General features: G+C 34.3%; 1 long non-coding RNA gene across 2 annotated transcripts in view; it reads right to left on the bottom strand.

The window, feature by feature from the left end:
• Nucleotides 1–3,168: 3,168 nt before the first annotated feature.
• The window catches only part of LOC136822244 (uncharacterized), a 33,647-nt gene continuing 24,693 nt past the window's right edge, over nucleotides 3,169–12,122 (bottom strand). Inside the window, exons 3-4 of one of the 2 annotated variants that reach the window (XR_010848874.1) lie at nucleotides 11,671–11,793; nucleotides 3,169–3,883 (exon numbers count right to left, since the gene is read on the bottom strand). This is a non-coding gene — a long non-coding RNA (uncharacterized lncRNA). Of the gene's footprint in view, nucleotides 3,884–5,805; nucleotides 6,138–11,670; nucleotides 11,794–12,122 lie in introns of those variants that run through there. The other variant, XR_010848875.1, reaches the window with a different exon arrangement.

Genomic DNA, 12,122 nt, shown 5'->3' with positions numbered 1-12,122 from the left:
AAAAATACTCCACTAATGCTTTTGAGTGTTAAAAAAAATCTTTTCTATCCAATTTATTTCTCCATAATATTTACATTTCCTTGATTAGGAATGTGGTTATTCAAAAATGACTTAAAATGCAATTTATAAATGTTAATTGCAACACGTTAATTATATCATCATACCTGTTGCTCTGTTAACCATAGCCCAAAATTCTCTGTATTACGTCAAAAGACAAAGAAATGTCACTTTAATTCTCCATTATTTTTTCAAAGATGGGCGGCATAAGATTAGATATAGAAGTACTATATTTCGCAGGTCTATTGACCTCTATGAAACAATCTCATTTAAATTTACAGTTTATCAATACCGGTCTTTTTACATATTTTCTTGAAGTAGACCTTAGCTACCTCTAACTTTCCATACGCAGCATTCCATCCTTCTCATTCTTCGTTTTCTCTTTAGCTTTTTCATGCCATTCTTTAATGGTTTCACGTTCTTTCTTGGAGAAGTCATCAGTTACACTGAAATCTTGTTCGTTTGGTTTATTGACTGAGGCCATAATTCTTTTCTTGTCTTCTTCGTTGCCCAACGTTACTTTCAATGGCCGCCATCTTTTCGTCTTGAACATATCATCCTTTCGAGCACCAATTTGTTCTGTGAGGACAACGTTTATCTTTAATCCCATACGATTTCCTACAACTTCCTCTACGTAATCTTTGTCACCGGCCCGCTGTTTGTTTTCATTTTTATTTTCACCTAAATGATAGACAATGATGTTACATCTAGTCAAGTTCTTCCAGCGATCTTCTTCTATTTCTTCTTTTTCATTGTTGATTAATTTCTTAATGATAATCTCTTGTTCCTTCACCTCTTCTTTCGTGATATCTGCATATGTTGCCCGTTTTGGTTCTTTAGCGACGTCTGCTTTGTTTATAGCGATAAGTTTCTCCATTTTCTTCTCTAGATTATGCAATCTAGTGTTGAAAACAGATTCAAATATTTGCTGATCTCCCTTGACATTCTGCTTTCGTTATTGTTTGCGTTTATATGGTTACTTCTGACTCTTTGCTTACTTGTTTTGATTTTTTCCAAAAGTATTGGCGTGACTGTGACACATTTTTTACATTCGAAGCGTCGGCTTTTGTATTGCAGACAAAGCTTAATTTGGTATGCAGAGATAGCTCCGAACAAGCATAATGAACGAATCTCTGGCATTTCCTTCATTGTACCATGTCATTATCCTTTATGATTATTTCATTCGTGAAGCATTTATTGGCGGTACAGGATCCATATTTTTCAGCATTTTCAATATATTTTTCATCGATTTTTGCCATTCTTTTTCATTCATTCGCAAGAGCGTGAGGGAAAATATTAGGAGAGGGTTTTTCTAAATGTGTAAAAAATCTTTTGTTGAGTTTGGAACCAGGGGGGGTACTAGGGTTGGCGAGTGAGGGGTATATGCGGACGGGACCTCCGAAACCCGACCCTTAGAGAGACTGACCCTTAGAGAGACTTTTTGAATTATTTTTTTCGATTTTTGAAAAAAGTCATACCCTTAGAGAGACTTTATTACAATTTCTTCTCTGAAAATCAAAAAATTTCCTAAAAACCCTGAATTTTCCGACCTTTAAAGAGACTAATTTAAAACTTTCTTATTTCTCCGACCCTTAGAGAGACTTTGAAAGTTGAAAAATCCGACCCTTACCGTCCGCACATACCCATCATCCATTTTTGCGTAAGTAGCCCCTCCCCCCCGGGGTTGGGAAACTACTTTCATTTCCAAAGCTTTATTTTTCAACTACCCAGAATTCTTGTCTTTTTCCACTAATAAGTTGGCAATCGAGTCTTAATCCGGGAAGTGTAATCTTACCAAAATCGACGGGACCATATGTTGAAGCCATTCTGAAATGTAATAATATTCTTCGTACCTTAAAGCTTTGTTCTACGGGCACAGTGCTTACTGTGTGCACCTTTTTGCTACCATGTGGGAACCATTCTAAAGTGAACTAATCACATTATTATGCTGACATGGTTTCCACATAGAAAATAAGATTGAGCAATTCGACTTGGGCAGAATATGCTTAAAAGGGGCCCCCAGGGGTTTGCGTGAAAGCGTGAATAAGCTTTTTCGGTTGCTTGAATGCGTGAAAATTGAAAAATAAATGCGTGAATGCATGAATTGAAAAACATGCGTGAACGTGAAAATCCAATTTTTGATTGCGTGAATGCGTGAATCTGGGTTACACGTTTTTTTTTTAAGAATACGTGCATAAGGAACTTGAGGCTCAAAAAGGTCCGAAAAACAAGGAATTGTCAAGGAACTGCTCAGGCTAAGAATAACAAAACAAGTCAAGTCACAGAGAGTTAAACTTGAATTTGCATACATTTACAAAGCCTACACAAAAAGATAAGAAAATGTTGACGAAACAACGTTCAATAAACGTCTCTTTTTGCTTAAGTCACATACTCAGCGAATCGAATCGTAGCAGCTTAGTAAATAAGGAACTAGATAAGGAACTTTGAGGCTAAATTTCTCTCGAAAAATACGAATGAAAAATGAAGCACATTGAAATATAAGATGTTAATTTCGTTTATTTCATTATCAAATAAGGAAATAACAAGTAAAACGATAAAAAAAAGTCTTCTAACAGTGCTCTTGAATGGTAAAAATATATTCTTTTCTCTTGATTTTCCCTATTTAAAGGCTCTAAATAGTTACAACGAAGAATAGCTAACAAAATCCACTTTTTCTAACGAAAATTTCTTATTCGAGAATGAGGCTCAATTTTGACAAAAACCTAAGAATAGATAAATGATGCTAGCTTAAGATTTCATAAAGACCTCATTCCAATAATTAAATGAGTAATTAGTTAATTTAATTAAGCCTGAAGACCACACAGCTGCAGCCAAATTTACTGGCTTTTATAAAAAGTGAAGCGTGTTTTCAAGAGGCTAATTTTTAAGGAGTTTCTACAATTTCTAACTTTCGTGGATGGACATTTTATGAGATATAGTGTAAATAAACTTTTCCCAACAGGTCTGTCTATCAGATTAATTGGTTTACTTTAAGTTGAATAGCTTAATATTTTAGACACGAAGCCAGTAACGTGGGACATGCCATTAGCGTGGTTAGTTTCCGCTCTGTTATATTATTCAAAATGGTATAAAATTATTTATCACAAATGCTATACAGCTACAATATTTCTGTCAGATATTACTTTTCTGATTACAATTTCCTTGGTCAATAAACTTTTCAAACCAAATTTTTCGAGAAACCTTTTCAATATTTTGAACGAAAGTTCGATTTGAGGGAAAATGCATTGAAGACACGCGCATGGTCTTCCAAAAAGAGCCTTCTTTCCATAAAACGACCGTCTGTAGGTTTTGATATCTTTTTCACCGACTTGGAAAATTTGTTTGATATTGACTTGAGCGTTTGGGGAATGTTGCTTTGCTTCTTTTACAAGATTCTGAACGTGTTGTTCATATGATTCTTTGGTTTCTTCGTCATCAAATTCGAATTCAATTTTCAATTCAATAAAAATCGCTTCTTCAATTTGTGATTTCACCAAATGCTGTTCAGTCACATCGATCCAATGTTGAAATTCGAACTCTTTCTGATTGCTCCAAATAACTCTTTGTTTTCTGCAGCAAGAAGTTAGAGGCTCCACAGCCTCGCATTGAGTAATCACTTTCGGTTCTGTAGGTAAATTATCAATAACAATCTTTTCAATCGAATCTGTTGAAAGACTTTGATTTTCTATGAATCGATTATATACCAGACAGAGAGTTAGATGAATGATTGAGCCAATGAACCAAGCGAATGTCCCCAACATTGTAGTTGAAGATGTCGGGTAAATTATAAGGAGCGCCAACCACGCTAACACACTAACCGCGGAATCTGTAATGAAAGATTGATAGACATTTTAAGGATAACAATTTCAAGCAAATTTTTTCCAATGGCATCATTCTTTTTAGAATATTTGAGCTTTGCTGATTCCAAATCTGTATTCGTTTTTTGCTGTTTCAGTTATTTTAGGCCTCTTCCAAAGGGCTGTAAAATTATATCCAACAAAAATATGAAAAATCTGATAGCAGATTTGAAGTCAACAAAGTTCAAATATTCTAATCTTTTAAAGAATCTGATGTCATGATTTTTGAACCAGTATTCTTTTTTTCATTTTATTTTTCTTCTTCATTTTTCAACTAAATCTGTAAGATTCTTTATAAGAATACACGTTATAAGAATGTCCATGATGAAAATGGCCAAAAAATTAAGAATAATGCTTAGAATATCACGATCCTGGAATTCTGCTACTCAAAGCTAAAGCTAAGAATGCCATTTTTAGAGCATTTTCAATTATAAACTATCAATTACCCCCAAGTAAGGCTCACTCCTTTCACAAAAATGCCGCATTTTATGCTTGAGACGTATGTACTAAATGTTAAATCTAGTCTGAATTAGGATCCTAACTTAAGAATGCTGTAAGAATATTTTAGGACGATTTTCCATGATGAAATGGATTTACACCATTCTTAAACCATTCTTATAAAAGAAGCGTGTGTTCTCCTTGAAAATATCTTTCCAATGATGTGTGACTTTTTATTATAGTGTCCACGTAATTCTGAGACAGACTTCGGAGTTTTTTGACAAGCTAGTGACGAGTTAGTTTTAGTCTAAGAGACCATTCCCTTAAGTACACCTCAGAGTTACAGATTTTTTGAATGGGATTTTCAAGAAAAAAATTGAATATAGGGGGTGGAGGATATAGCATTTTTTGGAAATTTACCCCCCCCCCCGGACATTGTGACTTTTGACCCCCGAACAGCAGGTCTAACTTTCCGGACAAGCATTAGTTGACCCCCCGGACACTATATCCTCTACACCCCATGTACGAACATTTTATGGAAGAGCCGATTATTGACTTACGCGAAATAAGAATAAAACGAAGGTATTTCAAACATAATTGACGATGCTTAGTTATACAATGAAATATTGCAGCATATGCACCAAAGCATATCATGTACAGAACACCAAAAAATAAAAACTTAATCATATCCATGAAAACTCAAGCAATCATTAGTAAGCCGAGAATGAACATAAAATAAATATTCCGTGTTAGGGAGATATTTCATTTGTGCTTTACTCTTCCCTCTTCCGCCTTCATTCTACTTTAACTTCGCAGTAAGTATACTTCCGACATTTATTGTCCTGGACTAAATTTCCCTCTTTTTTGCTTGAATATCAATTTTTCGTATCAAAACCTTATATTTTACTTACCGAGGTTTGAATTTATATTAAAAAAGGAAAACTTATGTTAAAACCAATGAAGTATAAAAGGCCAAAGGGCTAGAGGCTTTTACTTAATTGGTTAAAAATCAAGCACGTTACCCGAAAAATACATGCTTTTTCTTTTATAAGAATAAAAGTCTCAACTTTAGCCTGGATATCCAAGTTTTTATGAGTTACAGTTTGACCCAGGGTTGGTATATTGAACCAAAAAACAATTGAATCGAAAAAGTACGCATGCGCCGCATACTGATATTGGAATAAAAATCACTTTAAGGAAGACCTGATGGTAAACCTGGAACATCTTTGATAAAACAAAGCATACAGCTATCTGAACTATTGAGTTTGAAGCTCAGCAGGTGGAGAGGAATCTTCAAACTTTCTCAAACAAGAGAAAGTGAAACCTTAAATATGCCCCGCATTTAGAAATCACGGGTTTAGGATGGGAAAAATAAGTGGCTTCATTTCTGTTCTGCAAGAATTTTAAATGTAGCCCCTTCGGAGCTTTGAAAAAATCAATGATCTCAACTTACGCACGTAGAGCAGTCTCCAATGGTACCATTTACGGCGACGTTTCACGCAGAATCCCGAACACCACAATAACGCAGGGTAACAGATAAGATGGATTATGATCAACACTAAAAGCACCAATACAGTTACGGTATCACAAGGCTCCTTAAAACTGCACCGATTGGCTGACATCTTGATGCAAGATTGACTTTCATGAAGACCCGACAACTTTTTATAATTAGATAAATCTTTAATTCTAATGCTTTCTTAATGAGACTCACAACTAAGAATGGCACCCTGCTATTCTTAATCAAATATCGAATTCTATTAATGACAATAAAATAGGCAATAATTAATTAAATGGGTACCCAATTAAATAAAGCTCCGTACGTAGATAAAATTGTAATGCCAAAGTTGATACCTTCACTACAAGTTCGTGAATGGTCAGAGAAATAATTCTTTCGTGATAACAACATGTTCTGCTGGCACTTTTACCTTTCCGCATTCATTTCATATTATCATATAGCTTGCAATATGCTTTCGACATTAATTTTCTTTTAAAGCTAATAGTGTAATAAACGTATAATAAGTGTATTAAGTATGGTCGTGTTCAGACCAAGGTTTAAAGTAATTAAGTCTACATGATTCTTTTATATTCCTTTTGTATTTAGCGGCACGCCCTCATAAGTTAAACCAAATTCTAAAAAGGAATCACCCTCTGGTTTAAAAAAAGAGTTTTTACGATATTATCACAGTTTTCTGAATAGATGAAATCAGAATTTGCAAGTGAAAAGCATGCTCCTTTTGTAAATTATGAAAGGAAAACGTGAAATTTATGACTTAGAGATGCTCGGAGCGTCTCTAGCAATTTAGGCAGTTAATGGGCTTTTAATGAGAATATCATGGATCGAAGTATGGAGATTCCCATACTCCGCAACAAAATGAACCTCTATCAAGGCTATCAAAAACGAAGCCTCACTCAAACATTCAAAAGGGGACTCCTTTTTCCTCTCTTATGTAATCTATCTAAAAGATGAAATAGCAATTAAGTCGTTGCATTTCTTAATTCCCATATCGACTTAGTACTACTTAAGCCTTAAACTTAAATTTTCATGTCTGAACACGGCCTATGTATCCATCTTTTGAGGAAGTTAAAGTGACTGAAACGATTTGGATAACGAACAATTTCGAGCTACAAAACATTTCACCAAATCAATCAAAGAACTTGGGTTCGTTATATACATCTACCAGTGGATACACCTTAAAAAATACAAAAAAGAGGTATTCCTTAAATGGTTTTTCGCAAAAGCTACTAGTAAGGGTGAAAAATTGCATTTGTAGTGGTGTACACCTTAAAAACTAAAAATGGTTTTCCTCGAATAACTTTGTCCCAGCTTTATATAAAAAAAATTGTTTTGACCTCTTGAACAGTGTTAAGTTACTAATGTTATGATTAGACCAATGGTACCTGAATAATTTCAAAAATATGCGTTGAAATGAAAACCTGAAAAAATAAGGCTAAAAGCCACAAAATCTGACCCTCGCTAAAAACCTACTCAAAGTAAGGGATATAATTTTGGTGGATCGTCGTGATTCAATGGCTCAAATACTGGCTAGAAATTCATTCCCACAGTAACATTTGCACTTTTCAGGATTTCATGCGCATAATGCAATTGCGTGTGTTTTTTCGTCAAAAACGGCTATGAAAAGCTAAAAACTTTATTGAATTCGTTTTTTTTTCATCTCCATCAAATTTGTGACATTTTGGTATGCAACATCATATTCATATGTTTAGGATTTTCACGTTTATTAACTAACCATCACACCATAAAAATGTTTTAAAGCACAAAGAATTTTGAGGGCTTGCTGTTTTCTGTGAGTCCTATTCATGAAGAAAAATATGATCTTTTTATACCTACTGTAAGTAGAGGCACCAAACAGGGATTGATTTTATGGCCTTAAATTCAATTGTGCAATCTCTACGTCCGAAAAACATGTTTTTTGTAGGTCTTTTCAATAAAATTTTATGAATTTTATGAACGGACATTTATAAGACGTTATAAAAAAAGTGAAACATGCCACATAAAATTGATTTTGGTAGTTACGAAAGCAAGAAATGCAACATTGTAGTTTTTAAGATGTAGATTCGAAATAATAGATGTTCAAATTTGTTGTTCAGATGTTCAAAGTTGGAGTTAGAAATAGTCATTTTTGGTCTAACGCGTAGGAATTGGATTGGGCTTCATGGTCAAGCAAAAAAAAATCAAAAGTGAGTCTTTCCAGCCAAAAAGTCAAAAAAAAATAATCCAAGAATTTCCCAAATTGGCCCTGCATTACTTGATTCTGTCCTCTAGCTAATTAGTTTGAAGTTTTACTACTGGGCACCTTTCTCTCATTCAGGTAGGTCCGCACAGTGGACACACTTCCTTACTTACCCCCCCCCCCCCATCTTTATCACCGCCCAATCCCAAGTTCCAACGAACTATCAACGAGCTTCTAACTCCTTCTAGATCCGGAGATATAAATAAGCCTTTAAAGTTTGAACTTGCGATTTTTTTTAAAAAACTTAGAAAAAAATGACCGTGGTACTTAAAGGGTTAACTTTTTTCAGAAAATATCTTTAAATAATTCCCTCCGAAATATCTTTCCTAAGTTTTCCTGTTTAAACACGTTAAATACATTTCTGTCAATTTAGAACAAAAAATACAATATATATCCGCTATTGGCACGGAATGGGTTACATTCAACCACCATTTCAACTACACGTTTTTTTTTTTATAAGAACGTCAAAAATTTTCGAAGCCTTCGGATGTTCTTAGTTTTTTGGATTTGAAGCCTAAATATGTTCTTAAAATGTTCTTATTTTCAGCATTTTTTGAGCATTTTGATGTAATTTCTTAAGAAAATGCATGTTTTTAAGTCTCCAAAGCCTTAGAATGTTCTTAGAATGTTCTTAAATTTTTGGGGCTCGAAGCCTTATGTTCTTATATAGTTTGTTCTTATAAAAAAAAAAACGTGTACCTTTTTACACTGTTTTTTTTGGCTCGTGACGTAATAACATAGAGGTATAAAGAAAAACAGGAGTTGAATGTGTCGGTAATTGGTCGTTAAAGTCTTTTGATTTCTTTTATAAAATGTATCAAAAGAAATTCTAAGCTCGCCCGATGAAATAAGACTTTTTAGTAGAACTCAAGTTTGCTATGAAGATTCTAATAATCAGTATTGAAGATTCTCGCCTTTTAATATACGAAAATTAGATAAAAATTCGTCCACGAAGCAAGTTTATGTTCCATTTCGCTATCCGTTCAATTTTGTTTTGAAAAGATATTTTCTCAAGCCAGAAAATGAAAGTTCTTTATAAGCACACACGATTTCAGACTCAATCTGTAGACATAAAGTCGCTGGAGAATTTTGGAGGAAAGTATCAAGCAATAGAGTTCACCTTAAGGAAAACATTGATCGAAAAATCTTATCATTTGATGAAGGATTGCCAAGTTTACAGGCCTTTTTTTAGTCCAAATATTTTCTTACACTGATGTCAGAAACAATGAATCTCGTCTCATCTAATTTCTAAAGCTTAAATGAGCCAATAGGATTTCACCTATGGATAAAAGAGCTCATTAAAAATGCACGATATATGAGATTATGAGCATGCATACATCGTAACTTTTTTAATCGTAGGGCGAGCTTGGTTACAATAGCATACTTCTCCTGTTTCTTTATACCTCCATGGTAATAAGGACCGGCGTTTAAAGGGTTAGCGTAAAAAGGGCCAAGATTTTACAATTTTAACCTAAAAGCAGCGTTAATTTTTTATCATTATTTCTCAATTCAAAGGATTTTAGGTATGATTCGAAGACGAAAATTATCCATTGTTTTACTCCATATTTAAAACTAAAACAGTGAAATATTTAATATATTTAAAAATCAGTGATTTTCGATGGAATTTGTTTAACAGTTTACTACTGACTAGAACAGTGCTCACATCACTGGATAACGACCGCCTTAAATTTGATGAAGAATTCATCGGTTTGGACAATGATCCACTTCGACACTCTCGTTTGCGTGATTTAACTTGAAAATATGGATATTTTTTATAAGCATTGCAATTATAAGCATATCTAGGCTCAGATATGGGGAAAAATTAAGCATAAGGAAAATAATGTTTTTTTCCTGATTTTGGCTGGAATTTTGCGGATTTTCACTATTACCCTAAATTTGTGTTTTAGATTTAAGCATCCAATCAAGCATTTTTCAGCCTTATTAAGCTTTGAACCTAAGCATCTCTTAGCCTGTTTTCGGATTTTTGTATGCTTGTATAAGCTAAACTAATATGGCAGATTTGCTATGTTGCTTGAGGAAAACAGTGATTTTGACAGCTAGTATATTTTCAGTTGTTTAATCACTTGTGGTTTGAATCAGAAGCTGGTAAATACTTTAAGTTTTTTTATTTACTTAACATTTATCTCCCTAGCGGGGCGCCACAGCATGTTTTTCATCTATTCATGATTAACATCGTTATCTCCGAAAAAATGCTTTTTTTACCTCCGTAGTAAAACGCCACACATTTCAGAAAACCAGCGATTCTACAAATATCTCAAATTTGTCTCAGCTGCTCAAACCTTTAACCGACAAAATTCTGCAAAACGTGCAGAATGGGCGAGTCAAATTTTAAAATATTCAAAAGGATAGCACAGTTGTGACAAATTTTGAATCCAACTTTTTTACCCGTATACAGCTCGGAAAATTAACCGCCTTCGGCGGTCGAAAATGACATTTTAATACTAGGTCACAGTGTAACACACTGAGGCGACCGCGGTCAAATCTTATGAAATTTATGAATTTGTACACCATTTCCCGTTTAATATGAACAGTACATATAAAAATCCTTAAAGGGACATGAAAGTAGTAAAATGTAAACATAACATTGCGCGAACCACGCGTCATTAAAGAGAACAATTAAAATCACCTGTCCAAAACAAACTTGTAAAACAATTGAACAATAAAATTAGCCATATTTGGTTTGATTTTTAATTTGGACATGTGACATTTGTTTTGATTTTGTATCCGCTGCATACAGTTTGTTTACAAATTTCGCAAGTACTGTTTGTTATGTCCCTTTAAATCTTATAGAAAGTTTTGCTGAAACAGTCGGGTCGAAAAACTATGGAGTATATTGTACTTTCTCCTTTAAAACTGTCTTATCTCCGTAATACTTTGCAAATACAGAAATCTAAGGAAGATAATTACTTTTTCCGAGCGAGTGTTATTCAGAGACTTCAATGATAGAGAAACGAGATCGTTGATTTCGTCAGCTTTCCGTGACTTTAGAGAACGGATTACCGCGCGCAAATATACGAGATTTTTCACCATATAAAACGTCTCTGAATACACCGCTCCGCGGTCGATAAATTTTAGTCATTATTTACTAATTTGAAGCATACACGTAGCCATTTTAACAAATTTTGGCGTTATTAACGCCCTTTATTGGCGTAAGCCCAAAATTAGGCTGTGGCGTAAAAGGGGCTGGCGTTAAATTAGAGCCGGCGTAAACAGGGCAGATGAGGTATAGACCTGTTATGTTTACTTTTATCTGTGAACAAACCCGATATCTACGCAAACTTCAAAATTCATTACCGTAGAGTTATACCCGCAATACGTGAGACATTCTGGCACCGAAAAGGTTTGACTGAAAACACATACTTGGATACATAGATGTCTGGGCGGAAGTTTTAGAGGTGACATTCGGCACCTTTAATAAGGGCATGGCATGTAGAAAATTAATTTTCCGGCAAACAAGTTGTTGACCTCTACAAATCATTGACCGCATTCCAACATAAATAATTTGATACTTCTCAAAAGCCTGTCATTTTGTAATTAAAAAGTACCTTCTTTGGTCACGTACTTCTAAGGGTTTTTGATTGGCCAATCCATGTACATCCTCGATTGTGATTGGTTCAGAATTATGCAATGATAATTTGAAGCAGGTGTCAGGACTAAACTTTTGTGATCTAAAAAAAGATTGAAAAGAAAACTTTGGTCAATTATTGTGAAGAAGAAGAAGAAAACAACATGAGATCTACATTGGCTGACTTGGGAGTTTTTGAACCAATAGCAACAACCATAGGGATCCGTGATCTATTTTTTGACAACCTTTCACTGATACTGCTCTATCCCTATGCTGAATCTCAAATTGCTCCTATTTTCGTCGATTACGGCCGTACGGGAAATTGATTTCCGCTATCATGCAGACCCGAACTTTTTAAGATAAAAACAAATAACAACTTTGAAAATTAACAAAGACGCCGATAATGATTGGTCTCGTACGAATTTTCTTGTT

This window comes from Clytia hemisphaerica, unplaced genomic scaffold (assembly GCF_902728285.1).
Source record: "Clytia hemisphaerica strain Z4C2 unplaced genomic scaffold, Clytia hemisphaerica genome assembly, whole genome shotgun sequence".
Lineage (NCBI taxonomy): Eukaryota > Metazoa > Cnidaria > Hydrozoa > Leptothecata > Clytiidae > Clytia > Clytia hemisphaerica.
The sequence above is the reverse complement of the archived record's forward strand: the minus strand, read 5'-3'. Positions and strand labels throughout refer to the sequence as shown.